Source organism: Gopherus evgoodei, chromosome 1, assembly GCF_007399415.2.
Source record: "Gopherus evgoodei ecotype Sinaloan lineage chromosome 1, rGopEvg1_v1.p, whole genome shotgun sequence".
Classification (NCBI taxonomy): Eukaryota; Metazoa; Chordata; order Testudines; family Testudinidae; genus Gopherus; species Gopherus evgoodei.
This window is the reverse complement of record NC_044322.1, coordinates 183,235,457-183,254,936: the sequence shown is the minus strand read 5'-3', so window position 1 is coordinate 183,254,936 and position 19,480 is coordinate 183,235,457.

Here is a 19,480-nt window from a genome sequence, read left to right as displayed (position 1 = left end):
GTTGATTGGGTTCCAAGCAGCCTACAATCCACAGGATGAGAACCACTGATCCAGACTATTCATACCTAATAATCAATGTCATAAGAGCTGGTATGAAAAATTCAAATTTCTAATATATTTTTCATCAAAATGTTCATGAAATATTCCTCTCATTTTTCTACCTGTGCTAAAACTTTTAATGTAATCAGTCTTTAGAGATGGATGCAGCAAATGTAAGTAATCAAAAGGTGCTACAAGGTAGGGCCAAGATTTTCAAAACTGGTTGACAGAACTTAGGGTCCTAAATTTTTATTTAAGCACCTTAATAATTGGTCCAATTTTCAGAAGTGCTGAGCACCCAGAAGTTTCTGTTGAAATCATTGGGAGCTGCATGATGTTCTGCCCTTCTGAAAATCAAATCAGTTACTAAAAAACATTTAGGAGCCTAAGCTTAGCCACTCAATTTTGAAAATCTTGGCCATAGCTCTTTGGCTTTTTCACTGTTCACAAACATCTATTTTTAATGCAAATTTTCTGTCTGGCATGAAATTGGGTTGCTGATTGCATGGTATTCTACATAAAAATCCCTTCCCAAATACTTAACTGGATACTGTGGTCTCTTTTGTAAATTTTTAATAGACTGTGCATATAAAAGTAGATTTCAAATGTCAGGTTGCCATTTTGTAATCATATAAGGAAAAAACAGAAGTTGTAATGCACACAATATTCCACCACAAAGGGGCAGTCTCCACTAGTGGGTAATGCAGTATTTATTGGAAATTCATACATGGAAGTCCTTCATACTTTAGTCATGTTTATGTTCCCATCTGCCTGATCAACTGTGTTTCACCGATTATTGTGCCATCTTCCTGACTCATTATGAGTCTCATTCTGAGAGAGATTAAGCACCCAAAACTCCTCTGAAGTTATATTTTATTCTATTAATTAGGTATGCATGATTATGATTATTAATTATTAGTATTTTTTGCATTCAAGTAGCACTTAAAGGCCCCAATCAGGGATCATAGTCTTACTATACTCACATAGAATAAAAAAATAGGTCCCTGCCCACAAGAGATTTTTACAATTAAATACAAGTTAACAGAGCTTTTCTTAACCCACTAAAGAGATACAGGTTTGATTCCAGTTTGGGACCAAAATATCTGGTGAATTCTTATTTAGCCAAATTGCTAAACTCTAATTATGGTCTAATGAGACCATTTGAAAACTCATATTAATGACAGAAACACTGATAGAAGTTCCCTGGCAGATAAAAAAAGATCACGTGACATTCCTTTATATGAAGTGTTAGACAGTGTTTTCATAATATTAAGTGTGCTGTCTTGTACCTGCTGGTAATGGACATCAAGAACACAAAATCTATTTTCTTGATAATTCTATTATTTGGAATTAACATAGAAGGACTAGGGAAACAGATAGCTTTAGGCACCTCATAAAAATACTAAAGATGAGAAACTTTCCTATTATGTCCTTTCCTGGGGTCAGTCAGTCAGATCCATTTCCTCACACAATTGGTAAAATTAGACCCAGGATTGGTGGGATTAGTTTGCTGTATTACTGACCAGCTTGCCAGAAAGGAAGTAATGTGATACCACATCAAATGATCGATAGCAATTCCTTCATGGAAATCCATGCGTCCAATACAGTAAATTTATCCCAGGAGACTTCATCAACCAGATGTTACATTTCTTCAGAAGAAACCACAGATAGCAAAGAACAGCCCTTCTTGTACAAAATATTTTAACACCTTAAAAAAAACACTGTTCATTTATTGGGTTCCTCTTGCGATAATTATATTAAAGAAATAAGCCTTTAAAACATCTGCTTAGTGTACCTGCTATGCTAGGATTTGTATCTTTTGATGATTCAAGGGTTTGCTCTAATTACAACTATGTTCCTTTCTCACACCTTTATAGGCAGGCAGATCTACCATTGACATGCAGCAATAGAATATCAAAGTTTTGGCTAGATCCACAGCTGGTGTAAATCATAGCAGCAGCATGGACTTCAATATTGTAGTATAAGGGGTATCTGGAGGAATGAGATGAGACCATGTTGTCTAAAAATCCTACCAACTTTAATGAAGCCAGAGCCTTCACACACCAGTGCTTACCTTCTCTAGAGCTGGTGACAGGATGCTTTAGCCACTGGCACTAGGCGTAAGGAGACTAAACAATTACATTGGGCTCTGAGCAGCCCAAGGGGCGGGTTGCCAAAATATTGCTGCTTAGGGCCCACAAATGGACTTGCACTGCCTCTGTCAATTTGTTTCATTTCCTATTTTCCTCAATCTCTCTCTCAAAATGCATCCCTCTGAAATTCAGCTAGTGGGGGAGGGGAATCTTGGCCTCCACCAGACAAATTTGTACTCAGAAATGGTGTCCTGGTCTCCCACAATAAGGGTAATATTTCCATGTCGATGGATAGGCAGGCCCCTCAGAATCTAAACAGCATGGACCAGGAATGGGTGGTCTTTGAATTCCCTGGGGTCATCTGAGGGTTGAGGATTGCTCAACAGGTGTCCATTGGCTGTGGGAAAGGGAGGAATCACATCAAGAAGAATATGTGATTCCTCAGAGGTCTGATGATTTAGTTGGTTCCACCCTCTTTGTCCTGGTTGCTGTCTTCTTCAGCAGACTCCATGGCAGTTCTCAAGCATGGCCTCCTGTTGGGTCATTGTGGCGCTAGCCTATCCTGGTGTAAAATAAGTTTTTTTTTCTCTGAGAATTTAGCTCCTCCCTACACACGACATCTTCACAGTTTCTCTAGGATGGTGCAGGGACGTTCCCAGGCCCTAATTATTTGCTATTTCATTCACAAAATGTGAGTCTGAATGCAGTTTAAGCTGGACAAGTGAAGCTTTATGAAACCCGTTGGACTGCTCATCCATGTGGCTGAGTTGATTCCAGCCTAACTCCTCACATTTCTTGTTCCACTGGTGTCCCATCAATAGCTGTTCCTTCAGGGAACACTGGCCCTCTGACTCCAGTTCCACTGGTCATGGTACAGTTTTGTGCACCTTCCCAACTTTCTTTGTGGTATGCATGGCCACACCTTGTCCCCAGAGCAAAGTATGTTTCCCTGGCCCAAACAGCATCCTGCAATTCCTGGTGCTTCAACTCCTCCTGGATGTGCTGCCATGTGAAGCGATAAATAAGATCCTTCTGGTCCTGCAGCTGGTGAACATTTTCCAGTCCAGCTTCCCTCTTATTCTTCCTAGGTGGTCCCCTAGCAAAAGCTCTGTTGGGGTTTTTAGCTCCCTCTCAAACATGGTGACAGAGGAACCCCCAGTGGTCTAGTGCACAGCAGTCCAATATACTTTTAGTAACACAGGCAGATAGACATCCCAGTCTCACTGCTGTTGCTCTACAAAGAGAGAGAGAGAGAGAGCTGCACCTCCAGACACCAGTAATGCCTCTCTAGTATGCCATCATTTTGGAGGTGCAATGCAGTTACTTATGCCTTCTGGAACCCACAATAAGTAGCAAGAACACTGTAGCCTCAAAGTTTGCCGCTGGTCACAGTGAGTTCTACAGGGATCATGCAAAGACGCCATCCACCATGGTTTCAGAAACTGTAGTCACTTCCTGAATGGGTAAGGTAAATGCTTCTGGACCCATGGACAATTAATCCACTGAAATTAGGATAAAGTGATTTCTCCTCTGAGTCATTGTCAGGGGCCCTAGCATGCCAATGGCTACTCACTCCATTGGTGTCCCAATGATACATCAGTGGCCTGGACCTTCCAGTGGAGCCTTTCTGTACCACACACATCACAGCTCCAGCACCAGCATTCCATGTTTGTCCAACACTTAATGCAATAGAATGTCTGCTGAGTTCAGCATAGGGTGTTTGCAGGACTACTTTTGTCTAAAAGTCCCACACATGTTAATGCAGCCAGAGCACTCACACACCAGCCTCTGCCCCCCTAAAGCATTAGCATAGTTGTCAGTAAATGTGAGTAAACAGAATGTATTTACTTCTCATTAGGGGAATATGGAATTCAAGTTAAGTTATGTTAGTTTTACCCACTTTTTTTTTACCACTGCATCACTGTTGTGGAGCAAGTGACAGGCAGCCCAACTCACCAACCAAACGCTCTGCTTCAATGCCTGTTCCCCCAGCATACATTTAAACCAAACCCATCTGCAACTTAGATAGTGGGTAAAGAGAAATACATTACAATTTAATTGAGTTAGAGCTAAACTGATTTACACCAGCTGAGGATATTTGACCTATTAATAAATAAAATGGAACTGGCTGATGGATTAATATTTGTATATTTATATACTGTATTAAAGATATTATTTACATTTTATACTGAAAGGACTAAATAATTAACAATATTTTCATTGTTTTCAGTCTAGTATTTCTTCTAACCATAATAATTTACCGTGTATAGCATAATTTGTCTAATGAAATACACAGAAATGGCCAATAATAATGACACACTTATATTTTAATACATATAGCAGAGAAAACATTAAAAGTCTTAGTACTTACTTTTTGTGAGCCAAAGTAACTGAAAATAAAACAGATTTTAGCCTATTCTTCAGATTTAGGCCAATTCTTCATTCATTCTTCAGATTGAAATCATATGGTTATCTTATATGGCACCACATGGATCCAAGCATTCATCTTCACATAATTCCCTTTTCCTACAGAACTATGAATCTATAGGAAAGAAAGCCCTAGGATTAAGCTGTCTCAGAAAATGAATTGTCTTCCATCTTTAGAAATTAGTTTTCTTTCCAAGTCCAAGATTAAGGTCTTAGCGCAGAATACAGAGGATTCAATAGTTTGCACTGCCACTCTCTGAGCTATTTTGGTGCTATAGATAAAATTTTAATTGCCATGAAGTAGCGCATTTGACTTAATCAAAACACACAGTCAAAAACACCACACCAAACCAACAAAAACAAAGAGAGAGAGGGTTTTCCTACTGACATTGCCTTTACAAGTTAATGTGGATATATTTACAAGGTGATACTCATAATGAAATTAAAAGTAGAAAAAAGTAAATCAGATATTAAGCTTCATGTTTGTAAGTCTTAAAAAGCCATTGGCAAAATATTCACTTGCAAGAGTTTGCCTTCTGAACACCATTGGAGCTCATTGTGTGTTAGAGATTTTCAATCAAGTATTTCTCTTTGAAAGCAGAGTTTATCAAATTACATTTCAGCACTGGGAACTGAACTAGACAAAACATGGTAGTATTTTGGAGGTAGGATTGGATATTTTGTCCCCAATCTTTGACTATGGTGAGCCCACTTAGTACCAGTGGTGCATAGGAGCCCTGAAGCCAGCATAGCTGGCCATGAAAGGATCACCCCAGTGGTGTAGGGTTGATGTAATTACTTCTATGCTACTCTTCTTGGTGCAGCAGAGTATAGGAGGAAGGGCCAGGGAGGAGAGTAGGGAGGTTCACGTGTTTCCTGCCAAACCCCACTCACTCTCTGGCTGCAATAACAATCCTTTGGGGCCATTACAGCAGGTATAACTGATTACAGCTGTTCTGGTTACCCTAACTTATACTGGAGGACCAGACAAGCACATAATCAGTTCAAGAATCAGTTAATACAAAAGTGACCTGCCTCCAGAGTTGTGCTGTGTGGTCCATGGCTGCATGGAGGGATTGGGCCCTTTTAGTCTTATTTCTAATATTTGTCAGTGTTTTATTTACTTTATGCCAATAATCTTTGTATTTCTATCTTTCCTTTTTCTTTCTTTGTTCTTTTGGTTTTAAATTTGGCTTCTTTCTCTTCTCGGACTTACAACGTGTTTCTTTCTGACTGAGTTTCTGAATGGCTGCAAGGCACATACATGTCTAATATCCAGCACTGATGAAGTTCAGAGCAGACATCTGAGAGCTAAATCAATGAACAGTGCTAGAATGCAGCCTTTGCTCATATGAGCCTCAAGGCCACTATTCACTCATTTCTGAACTTAGAAGATTCCGCTTATTGCGGTACTATCAGCTCTTTTCTTTTCTTTTCTTTTCAAAACATCATATTGAGTATAGGCTACCTAAATCCAAGTTGCTAAACAACAGGTACCAAAACAATTACAAAGGTGTCTCACGCTTTGGGGTCCTCCCAGTGGGAGATGATCGATGCAGATGGATTTTTTCAGAAAGTATATATTGAGAGTAATATGGCAAGTTTATTATTGCATTTCAAGGCATTTTACATAGGATTTCCTTAAGAGACCAGCAACAGAACAAATGATGTCCATGAAAAGGGAATGTAAGAGAATTCTTATTTAGGAATTTGTCTTGAAAAAATTCTACTGAGACAGATAAAGAAAGAAATCCCTACCCAGTGTGCAAACAGTGGTTTGAGATATATAAACAGTAGGGGTTAACTCTTGGCCCTACTGGGGTCAGTGGCAAAACTCACATTCAGAAGGATCAGTTTTCAGCCTACATATACTAAACATTTATTGCATTACATATACAAGATGTGTGAACACTCCAGTGTTTTGAGTTTTTTCATTCTTTTTATGTTTGTAAATGTTTTTATTCTGCATCTCAGGGATGACTGAATGATTCATGGTGCTAGGGAAATAGGATTGCAACAGAGTGAAAGAGACAGGAAAGGGGTAAGGGCTGTCTGCCTGCCTGCCAAATGACTTAGCAGAATATTAAAGATAGGGGTATTTCTTCTTTCCAGAGCTGAGAGAGGCCTCACTTCCATTTACTGCCTGCTGGAAGTATATGATAGCATTCCTTGTTTCTAAAACTAAACTGGCTCTGTATTTAAGCAACTATTTACAGAGATGTTGTAATTGCAGTTAGCTTTCCAGACATGTGCACACAGACTAAGTTCCTACATGGCAGAGGGAATGTGATATATGCCATCATGTGCCAGCAATGTCCCTCTGCCATGTACATTGGCCAAAACGGACAATCTCTACGTAAAAGAATAAATGGACACAAATCAGACGTCAAGAATTATAACATTCAAAAACCCGTCGGAGAACACTTCAGTCTCCCTGGTCACTCAATTACAGACCTAAAGTCACAATATTACAACAAAAAAGCTTCAAAAACAGACTCCAAAGAGAGACTGCTGAATTGAAATTAATTTGCAAAATTGACACCACTAAATTAGGCTTAAATAAAGACTGGGAGTGGATGGGTCATTACACAAAGTAAAACTATTTCCCCATGTTTATTCCCCCCACCCTCTCACTGTTCCTCACACCTTCTTGTCAACTGATGCAAATGGATCATTTTGTTTACCACTACAGAAAGGTTTTTTTCTCCTCTGCTGGTAATAGCTCACCTTAACTGATCACTCTCATTAGAGTGTGTATGGCAACACCCATTGTTTCATGCTCTCTCTCTCTCTCTCTCTCTCTCTCTCTATATATATATATATCTTCCTATGTATTTTCCACTGCATGCATCCAATGAAGTGAGCTGCAGCCCACGAAAGCTTATGCTCAAATAAATGTGCCACAAGTACTCCTGTTCTTTTTACTAAGACTACTAACTCATTTCAAGTAAATTGTAATCATGAGATGTTAACAATTTTTAGTCACTGTAATCTGATATCAAAGACACTGAAACACAAAAAAAAACACCATGACAGTTCACACTTTCTCTGCTTCTGAAAATGCTCCTTCCAGCACAGGTTTGAGACACAGTGATGGCCTACTGCTTCAACGTATGATTTAGGTTTTCTGTGTTGCTGGGGACTTCAGTCTTCAGGGCTGTGGATTGGTACATTTCATGAGTATTAAATTCATATTTAAATATTTTTATAAATTACAGCTAACTGGAAAAATAGACAAAAATAAAACTGATGAAAACAGAAACAATTTTTTAAAATACCAAAATTTTTATTCCATGTTTCAACCAGCTCTAATGTCAATACCGTCTTCACGGGCATCAATAGCACATAACACTCTCACCCTCTAGTGGCTATGTCACAAAAATAAGACTACTGAATGTCAAGAAAGATTCCTTTTTAGTTCACCAGTACAGCTGCTTCAACTGGATCTGAAATACGACAGCTCAAATTTTAAGATGAACATATTCATCATAGTAGCACAGTGGTTTGAATCACCGTTTGATGAGTTTATCCTAATTTACCTCTGATACAATCATCTAATACAGCTGCTGGAACAAATTCAGGGTTGAATCTTTTGTAAAAAAGGATGTATGTAATAGTCCTCCACCTAGAAGGTGGAGACGAAAATAAACATTGATATACTACAACTAGAGTACCAGCTGTTGATATACTACTTTGATATACTACAACTAGACTACTAGCTGTTGGACATTTCTTTAGTTCAAGTGGCATAGATTTTCTGACTTTGGATCAGAAGATTCAAACTGCAACAGGAATTATTGCAATTAATTACAGGTGACAATACATAATCACAGCAAAGTGAATATTTTTTGTCAAAGCCACCAGAAACTAAGAAATTCAGTTAGAAATAGACCAGTGGTTCTCAAACTGTGGGTCAGGACCCAACGTGGGTCACGATTCCATTTTAAAGGGGTTGCCAGAGTTGAAGCCTGAGCCCCAGCTACCTAGGGTTTAAGCCTAGAGGCTTCAGCTTTTGATGGTGGGGCTCAGGTTACAGACTCCCTGTTTGGGGCTGAAGCCCTTGGGCTTGGGCTTTGCCCTACCCCCACCTTGGGCAGTGGACTTCGGGACCATCCTGGGGTCATGTAGTAATTTTTGTTGTTGGAAGGGGGTCACAGTGCAATGAAGTTTGAGAAGCCCTGCAATAGATGATATCTGTGATGTTTAATATATCATTGTATTATCTCACTCTGTAATTTGCAATCAATGTTAGATTTGACCAAAAAATTAGAGCCATATACAGGGAGACATGGTAGGTTCCCACTGGGGAGCTGCCTAGGCTACCCTGCATAAGACTTCTATAGTGTAAGCAGGACATTCCCTGGTGTCTCCTTGTCCTCCCAGCAGTACAATGATCATCGTTAAAGTCTTTACCTTTTTACCTTTGACTAGTTTATACTACCATGCCATTTCCTATACTTTATTTATTCCCTATTTTTTGTATAGGAAATTTTGTAACAATCATAGGAATGTTAACTATCTGCAAGCAGCAACTCCCAAGATTACAATGTATCAGAGGGATAGCTGTGTTAGTCTGGATCTGTAAAAGCAGCAAAGAGTCCTGTGGCACCTTATAAACTAACAGACGTTTTGGAGCATGAGCTTTCGTGGGTGAATACCCACTTCATCGGGTGCAAGATTATAATGGTGTGTGTCATTGCAATGTTGTTCACTCTTGTGTTCCGTTGCATCACTTCTTGATATCTAGAAAAATTACAAAATAAAATGTTGGGAGAAAAAAGGAAGAAAATAAGCTCAGAAGTACTTCCCTTTCATCAAACTAGTTTGAACTGGTGGATGTTTACTCGTGTACCTGGAGCATCATAAATCATATGAGAAATGATTTATCTTCTTGATTTGTGAATTCACTCTGTCTCCTGGAGTTCTGAAAAGACAATCTGAAGAGAAATATTCTTCCTGTTGTATCTACGTTACCATTGAAGACTCACATGCTTGAGAACCTCATAAGGAGAAAATGAGATATTCTTCTGTAATATCTGTCAATTTAGTTATATTAACATATACACAGAAGCTTGCTACTGAGACTAAGTGGATATGTAGAACTTACTGTATATTTTGCCTACATATTTATGTATTGCATAAAAGACAGCAAAAGGATTCCAATGTCTCCTTCCTCTGGAGCACACAAACAGATTGAGAAGCATATCTTCTGCATGTGTTCCTGCAGCAGCTTCCCCTTTGTTGTCAAACTAGGCTCGGATTCATTCCAGAAAATCCAAATCCAAACCTAATTTCTGGCAGGGCCTGTAGGATCAAATGTGTCTCCTTGGCATTGATTTGCTATGTGAAAACCTCAAAGGGCAATGAATGACAACCAAACTGATTATCAGTTGCAGTGAGCGAAGGTCAGTGAGTATATAACATCTGCCTTGCTGCTGCTTGCCTACATATCCATACACAACTTTCTGCTCACCACTAAAACTTTCAGAAAGAATGAGTTTCCACTGGCACTCTCTGCTTCTATAGATATGAGGACAGATTTTTTCCCTATCTGGTGAGTAAGAAGTTTTGTAAACTTGACTAACTGATTGAAATAGCTCTACAGGTCACAAACCACCTTTAGGATAGTTTTAATTTGATTATGCACAAATCAGACAAGAGCAGGAAAATGGCCTGTATAGTAGGCAAATATTTCTTCTGTCTTTTATGGCACATGCTGATTCACTAAGACAAGAGAAAGGACTACAGTTTGCATAGTGCCTTTTCTGTCAAACAACAGCTTGAAACATTTTACCCTATTACAGAATAAAAATGCCAGATCCTTAGCTGGTGGGAATCCACCTAGCTCCAGGGCCAATTTACACTATATTCTACTAATATGTTTATAAAAACAAATCTTAAAAAGTTAATTATAAGCAATACAGTTAAGTAAGTAATTGCTGCTTCATTTCTCAAATACTGTTGAAAACATACTGTATGTTCTGCCATTTAATGTAAAATGATCTGACTGCTATACACATTTTTAAAATTTTAAAAAATAATATTTTGGTATCCAATGAAAGGAACATGACTGATAAGCTGTAAGTATTACACTGTACACTGTTTAAATGTGATCTACACACTCCAAATGCAGTGCTTGAAAAGATCCTTTTTCTTTTTTAAGTTCATACAGAGCTCTCACATAGACCATAAGAAATGGTTGCAGAATACTCTTTAGAAAGATGAAAGCCTTTCCCCTTAGGAATTTGGCACTATAGGACTGCAATTGCCATGAAATCATTCAAAAAAAATAAAAATAAAAAAGTGAAACCATGCACAGACACAGCAGGATTTTTCTACATCAGACACAATGGTAGCTTTATTTCATGTTTAGCTTATTGTAGTTTCAGGTATAGGATTTTTGTAGTTTTTGGCATTATCACTCCAATTTTCTAAAGAATGTTCTGTGTACATTATTGTATAGAAATTGTGCCATGTATCTGTCTCTAAGCAACAAGTTTAAATTAGATACTGTGAATCAATAGACTACAATCAAAGATGGCCATAGCTATAACTGAGATGGTTTAATGATCTTACTGCATAAGCATTTTATTTACATGCTTCTTTTTTAGTTACTTCTGCAGCCACTCATACCTTACTTTTTCCCCTCTTTGTACCTTTTCCACTAGAGCAGTGAACCAACAAAATTAGTGCAAAATTCTATTAATTAATTCAGAAAATAGCAAAATATTTTAGAGTCTCAGCCTAGCATCTGGATTGTACCCACAAATTCTGAATAAGCCAATATTTGTGACCAAAACTGCATCTGCAATAGTTAGATAAAATCACATGTAAATCTGAGTTTTTAATGCATGTAGAAACAAGGTCACAGAAAGCTGCAGCAATTTTAGTGTATGCTATTGGTATTCCCTTTAACTTTCAAGCTGAATAACTTAAAAAAACAAAACTGCAATTTTGTTTGAAAGGAAAGTGTTGTATATGTATATTGAAAATAGCTACTTGGAAATTCACAAATTTGGCTCAGATGGGTATGATTTCACTTAGGAAGCTTTGTAGAAAAAAGATAAACTGAAAATTTCTCATTAAAAATGAAGTCTGAAGTAAAATAAATATTATCTAAAAAAGAAAATCACCTTTTTCAAAGGCAGATTTTGAACCAAAGTATTTTTTCCTGAATCAAAAACATTGAAAATCAAAGCTTGAATCAACAAAAGTAACAACAAATCTCAATAAAATGGAAAACATTGATTTTTAATGTCCCATGAAAAAATTGTATTTTTGACCACCTTTAGGCTTCACCTTTGCAAAAATTGATAATATTTTAGCTATTTTCACTTGCATCTTTTACATTTCAGTCGTATGCAGAAAGGTGAAAGAATGCAAGATCCATTCAGATCCCTTTAGTGCATTTGTCTTACCAGTTGACAAGTTATTCAGAAATGGTGGGCATAATCCAGATGCTAGGCTGAGAGCCTAAAATATTTTGCTATTTCTCAAATTAATTAATAGAATTTTGCACTAATTTTGTTTGTTCACTACTCTAGTGGAAAAGGTACAAAAAGTAAGATGTGAGTGGCTGTTAGTATTCATACATCTATTATCACTGAAGTTACCTGAGAGATGGAAACAACAAATATCAACCAATGCATTTAGCATTCTGCTAGCAGTAATTATGATTTAACAATTATTTTTTTTAAATATGGGTATTAAGGTTTCCTTTCCAGTAACAGAATACCAGAAAACCATTGCACTATAAACGAACTACAAGAGTTAACGCTATGATTAATATTAGACTAAGTTTGCTAGAAAAAATAACCAGTCACGTAGTTTTAGACTAAGATATGCAAGAAAATCTCTCAAGGACTGAAAAGATACCTACATCAGTTATCTGAAAATTCACAATAAACACATTTTTCATCATGGGCACTTTAATAAAATATACAAATTCTATGTTTTTGACATTTTTAAGCACCTACAACTTTCACCTCAGAGCATCATGACATATTTTACAGCAATATTTTTGCTCCAATTCAGCAAAACACTTGAACATATGCTTAACTTTGAGCATGTCAGAAGTGCCATTCAGGTCATTCCATATACACTTAAAGCATGATAGTCTTATAAACAAGCCAGGAAAATGTGGTCCAGATTAAATTACTGTAAAGACAGTGCATAACTGGGTGAAATATCCTGCTCAAAGGGTAGTATCAATGGTTTGCTGACAAACTGGAGGGATGTGTTGTGGAGTCATGCATCGATCTGTTATTCGATATTTTCATTTTAATGACTTGGATAACAGATTGGAGAGTATGTTTATAAAATCTGTGAATGACACCAAGCAGGGAGGGACTATTAGAACTTCAGAGGACAGGATTAGAATTCAAAGTAATCTTGAGAAATACTAGAATTAGTCTGAAATCAACAAGATGACATTCAGTAAAGACAAATGCAAAGTACTTCATTTAGGAATACAAAAATCAAATGTACAACTATAAAATGGGGAATAACTGGCTAGGCAGTAGTATTGCAGAAGCAGATCTGGGGGTTATAGTGAATCACAAGTTGAATATGAGTTAATAATGTGGTTCAATTGCATTCTGGATGTATTAACAGGATGCGGGAGGTAACTGTCCTGTTCTATTCAGCACTGGTGAGGAGGCCTCAGCTGAAGTACTATGTCAATTTCTGGGCACCACATTTTAAGAAAGATGTGGATAAGCTGTAGAGAATCTAGAGGAGAGCAACCAAAATTATAAATGTTTTAGAAAACCTGACCTATGATGATAAATTAAAAAACCTGACTATGTTTAATCTTGAGGAAAGAAGACAGAGATGGGAGACCTGATAACAGTCTTTAATTACATTAAAGGCTGTTATAAAGAAGATGATGATCAATTGTTCTCCATGTCCATCGAAGGTAGAACAAGAAGTAGTGGGTTAATTTTTGAGCAAGGGAAATTTAGGTTAGCTAATAGGAACAAACATTTTAACTGTAAGGATAGTTAAGCACTGGAACTTGTTCCAAGGGCGGTTGCGGAATCCCTGTTACTGGAATTTTTAGAGAACAGGTTGGACAAACATGTCAGGGATTGTTCTGCCTCAACACAAGGAGCTGGACTAGATGACCTCTCTAGATCCTTGCAGCCCTACAGTACTATGATTCCATGTGCTCAAGTGCTTTGTTGGATCAGGTCCAGAGTGAGCAAGGGTGGCACAACTATAAAACTAGCCCTGAGTAAGGCACATATATACTGGAACATGACTACAAAATGCCCAGAGTTTGATTTTCAGAACTTTTAATTTCACCAGATATTTCCAGAAGCATTATCTAACTTTGATTGCCAATTTCACACATAGAAGAGAACATATTCTGATGCTTTCAGCTAAATAACACATAAGAAAAAAGTCTCTTTCCATAAACATCCCCATTAAATCTCATTTCTTTAGTTTAGTTATTTATATTCTGTTCATGAGATGAAATAAATTTTTCCTAGTTAATTACAACTTTTGAAGGAAACTAAAAAGCCTTTCTATTGTACTGCCTGATAATAATTACTAGTAATGTGATTAAATTCCTGTTTAATGCTTATCTAAATTAGCTCATTAGCAAGTATGGATGTTTCAAAACCTCCAAAGACTGAAAAATATTCAACTTTCATTATATTCCTGATACTGATCTAACAGACAGTGGCTACTGTATTCATTACACTCTGTGTACATAGTGCTGTAATGTATATCACTTGTTTCAAACCAATTATTATGCAAATCCCAATAACATCCTGCTTGATGCTCCCCAGTCACAGTGAAGTTTTCATTTGGCTTAAATAATCATTTGGGAACTATTTACACTTTACATGAATAGTACAAATTCTGCATAGTAAGGAACTAGGGTATTTTATTTTCTTAAATCATAGTGTTACTGATAAAAGAAAATATCAAATTGTTAGAAGAGTGGTAACCCAGAGAAACTTTTCAGTTTCCTTGTAACTAAATAGTACTGCCTTGGAACATTATTTGCAATATTAAGAACAAGGAATATGATAATCTTAGGTAGGTCCTGATCATACAAAGATTTACATATATTATCAAAGACAAAATTAGAAGGTTTTCTAATTAATTGTGTGCCAGTTTCTGTCACCCCTATTCATGTTGAGAAGTAACATGCTATTCACTGATTTTAGTTAGATTAATCATAGAATAAGGTTCATATAGGTGGGAATATATAGCTCTGTATTGGCAAAAATATTAACATAGAAAAAGGACAAAGAAGAAAAATATTGGATCAGTAAGTATCATAACTGATACTTATCAAGCGGAGTGCCCCAAGGGTCAGTCCTGGGGCTGGTTTTGTTCAGTATCTTCATTAATATCTGGAGGATGGCATGGACTGCACCCTCAGCATATGACACTAAACTGAGAGGAGTCGTAGATATGCTGGAGGGTAGGGATAGGATACAGAGAGACCTAGACAAATTAGAGGATTGGGCCAAAAGAAACCTGATGAGGTTCAACAAGGACAAGTGCAGAGTCCTGCACTTAGGATGGAAGAATCCCATGCATGACTAGGCAGTAGTTCTGCAGAAAAGGACCTAGGGGTGACAGTGGACGAGAAGCTGGATATGAGTCAACAGTGTGCCCTTGTTGCCAAGAAGGCAAACGGCATTTTGGGCTGTATAAGTAGGGGCATTGCCAGCAGATCGACGGATGTGATCATTCCCCTCTATTCGGCATTGGTGAGGCCTCATCTGGAGTACTGTGTCCAGTTTTGGGCCCCACACCACAAGAAGAATGTGGAAAAATTGGAAAGAGTCCAGCGGAGGGCAACAAAAATGATTAGGAGGCTGGAGCACGACTTATGAGGAGAGGCTGAGGGAACTGGGATTATTTAGTTTGCAGAAGAGACGAATGAGGGGGGATTTGATAGCTGCTTTCAACTACCTGAAAGGGGGTTCCAAAGAGGATGGATCTGGACTGTTCTCAGTGGTACCATATGATAGAACAAGGAGTAATGGTCTCAAGTTGCAGTGGCGGAGGTTTAGGTTGGATATTAGGAAAAACTTTTTCACTAGGAGGGTGGTGAAGCACTGGAATGGGTTACCAAGAGAGGTAATGGAATCTCCTTCCTTAGAGGTTTTTAAGGTCAGGCTTGACAAAGCCCTAGCTGGGATGATTTAGATGGAGATTGGTCCTGTTTTGAGCACGGGGTTGGACTAGATGACCTCCTGAGGTTAATTCTATGATATTTAAAACTGAAGAAAATTAGAAAAGAAGTACGTATATTTTATGTATCCCTATATATAAATAAAATAAAAAATACTATAGTTATATAAAATGTTTTCTTCTCTACTTTTCTTGTATTTTAAATGTCATGATACATATGCAAATTAATGTTAATGTAATGCCAAATACATGAATTTAGGGATAAAAATCCTGGCTTCATTGGAATCAATGGGAGTTTAGCCATTGACTTCAATGGGGCAGGAATTTCATCCTAAGCATTTAAAAGTCAGAAAGTATACATGCAACTTTAACTCTTCTTTATGCATAGGCATTGAAAATAGTCTAGCTTTATGATCATTACTGTTTCTCAAATAACACATTATGATATGTAATATATTTTTCTACAACCCTAAATACACATGTGTAGCAACAAAAAGAGTTCATGAAAGACACTGCATGACATGCACACAATAAAAGACACCTAAACAGATTGCTGATAATGAAGTATAATAACAAATTAATAGTGAAAAGTAGTAGGTTCTAGAAATTTCAGAACAGGGGCTAACAATTTATGATACAAACAATAATTCTATCAGTGGTGCTTCATTAATATGTCTAGATGTAAAACTTTAATACCAGCTCAGATTTGCAGACTCAAGAGGTTTTTTTCACAGTTGGATAAGGTTCCAGACTTGTCGCTACTGATCTGAACCAAAAACTACCTATCACTTTTTTCTATAAAAATATTCATTTTATCAAGAAGTTCAATCAATAGTGGCTGAATTCTCAGTAAAGTAAAAGAGGTACAAATGGTAGCAGCATCTGGTACTCTCTTTCTGTTATCATTGCATCCCACATTTATCTTCAGAATAAACATTTTGCCCTGTAATTACCCACTACAATGGATCATGACTGGAATCATCACTTTGGAACCAAAATGCACAGACTTCTGCATTTGAGCCAAAGGAAGAATTCTGTTACTTTGTTCATATTATCCCTGTGCACCATCTATAAGACAAGTAACCCAGCAAATTTAGCCAATGCATTATACATCTATCCTCTTCGGGGAAGCTTGTCTGCAATGTCTGAGATCCACAGTATTTCAAAGCCAAGCATGGCCCACCATTTTGTAATAACCTCCAGCCCTAATAGATCATCAGTGAGGGTAGAACTCAGGATTATTTGTACAAAAATACATGACACTACAATGTGAGCTCTCCTCAGCCATGAACATCAAAAGCAGAGATCTCTACCATTTTGAAACACTACATTTAAATAAAATGACTATTTTAGTGATTAGGGAAGCTTATATTAGCATCTTCCTGTTCTTACTTAAACATACAGTAAGCAATAGATTTCCTAAGACAAAAAGACATGGATCTCATCGGACTATTATGCAAAGTACAATTTCTGTTCTTTTCAGTATACTATTACAGCATGCAAGGGACCATTGCAGATTTCCAACTTTTGATTCCAATTTGGGCCAAAACTTTGAAAAATATTTGCTGCAATATTTATTTTCAGATAATATAATGTAGTTTTTTGTGAAATAACTATCTTTTCTATAACCCCACTATCAGTATAAAGTCTACTACTTTGGCATAGTCAGTTCATTTATAAAATTTTTGTACCACAATCATCAAAATAGCATTGTAGTGGAAATACATTTGATGGCTAACTTCTGTAGTTAGTTTTCAATTCTGTCAGCATTCACAGAAAGGTACAGAACTGCCAAAGAACACATCAAAGCCTACTTCCTGCTATTACCAGTGAGAATATCTGTTTTATCACACTATTAGAGCTTGGAGTTTACCAAGTAAAAGAAATATTTTGTTTTCAGTTTTAAAATCTAATCACATACTATGGACTGGTACTGCAAAACAAGAATCCACACAATTTTTTGCAAATTTATATCCAGTAATTTATTCTTAGTTATTTTGTGGAAATCTTTAACTAGTAAATATAATGAGTGAATAGAAGAGATGTTTGGGTTGTGTTTAAAATGTAATTAAAACAACCAATATTTTGATCTAGAAGGATATTTTTCTTCCTCTGACTAGACATTGACATATTAAATACAAATGAATATATTTTAGCTACATAAATCAATAAGAATGTTACGCAAACATTAATTTCTTGTGAAAGTTTATATTTCTAAATATGTAATCCCTGGTAAACAGATTGAATTGAATATGAAAGAGAATGGGAAGCTCAATACAATTTTTATCAGAATATAAAAAAGTAAAATCAATAAATAATATATTTTTGCAAAAATAATATACTTTTAAACATTTTAATGTCTAAAAGCAATATTTGTTTATTCATGCCATTAGGTTTTAAAATAAGCTCCTGAAGTCATTAGAAAAAATGCTTAGTGGTTTAACCATTTCTGCTTCTGTAAATATCACCCTAGTAGAAAACAAGAGAATTCAGAAGTGTCATACTGTGTGTAGCTAGTGGCTTTTTGGCTCTGATCTAGCATGCATTAACAAATCCAAAAGATGTGCTGTTATTCATTTGCAATTCGAAATAATAATATCACTCTGTATGAAATACAATTTATTATAATAAACTATCCATCCACTGATGCATATATGCTTTGATTTTGGGGGGGGGAGGAGGTTTGATTAATGTATCTTTGTGTCTGAAAAAATCCAATACTGTTAAATAATTAATGATTTACAGGAATTCCAAGGGGTGGTGTTTGCGTGTGCATGTGCTACCTCTAGCTGAGGTAATAGAAACTTGTATTTTCATGTATTCATTGTAACAAATTTGGCATTACATTGGAAATGTCTGTCCCTTAGCATAGTATGTTCCAGTAGATACACTTCTATGAACAGTATCAGACAAAACAAGCATATAGATACATCATGTAACAGATGTATCAAACATAAAAAAAATTACAGTGACTTTTTTCCTATTTATAGATTAATTATTTATTCCACATTGATTCAAAGGATTCTACTCACTATTTTGCTAATGTAAGCATGTGTTTTCTCTTTGATTTTCAGGGTAAGCCATGTGAACTTCAGCTGGAAAAGAGCACTGGCTAGATGGTGCTTGTACCTTCCAGGATATTCAGAATATATAAGGGGGTCAATATAGTTATATTTGAAATATTGACAAGGAATTTATTTTCAATCTGTAGAAAAGTAAATACCACAACACTTATTGTGCAGTTTTTATGGTATCTTGACAGAAAGAGACAACCTGCTGGGATTAATTGGAAATGCACAGGAAAGCTGCCTCAGTCAACTTACATTGCAGATGCTGTCATTCTAATGCTCTCAGACCTGCTGCTGCTACTACACACTATTGTCAGACTGAAAAAAGGGATACATTTTGGATATTCTCGTGTCAGTCTACAGAATAGAATTATTAATGGTATGAGCAATATGTTCTATACCAGTTGCTCTATAAGAGTGGAGTTTTAAAGGCTACTTCTCAAAACAATATTTTACCACATAACTGGATTGTGGCAAATAGGATTAAAAAAAGAAGTGAAATATGAATGCAGACTGAGTGTTCCCTTACAGTGCTTTGGAAGGATAGGGGTTAGAATAGTGGAAATAATACCTATCTGTAACATCTATTTATACCTAGCATGTAGAGTAATGTTATTTTTTTTATTTAAGTTTCAGTAAAAACAGTTCAGCTGTTTTGAAGATTAGGGGAAAATATGTTGTTTTCCCCATGTT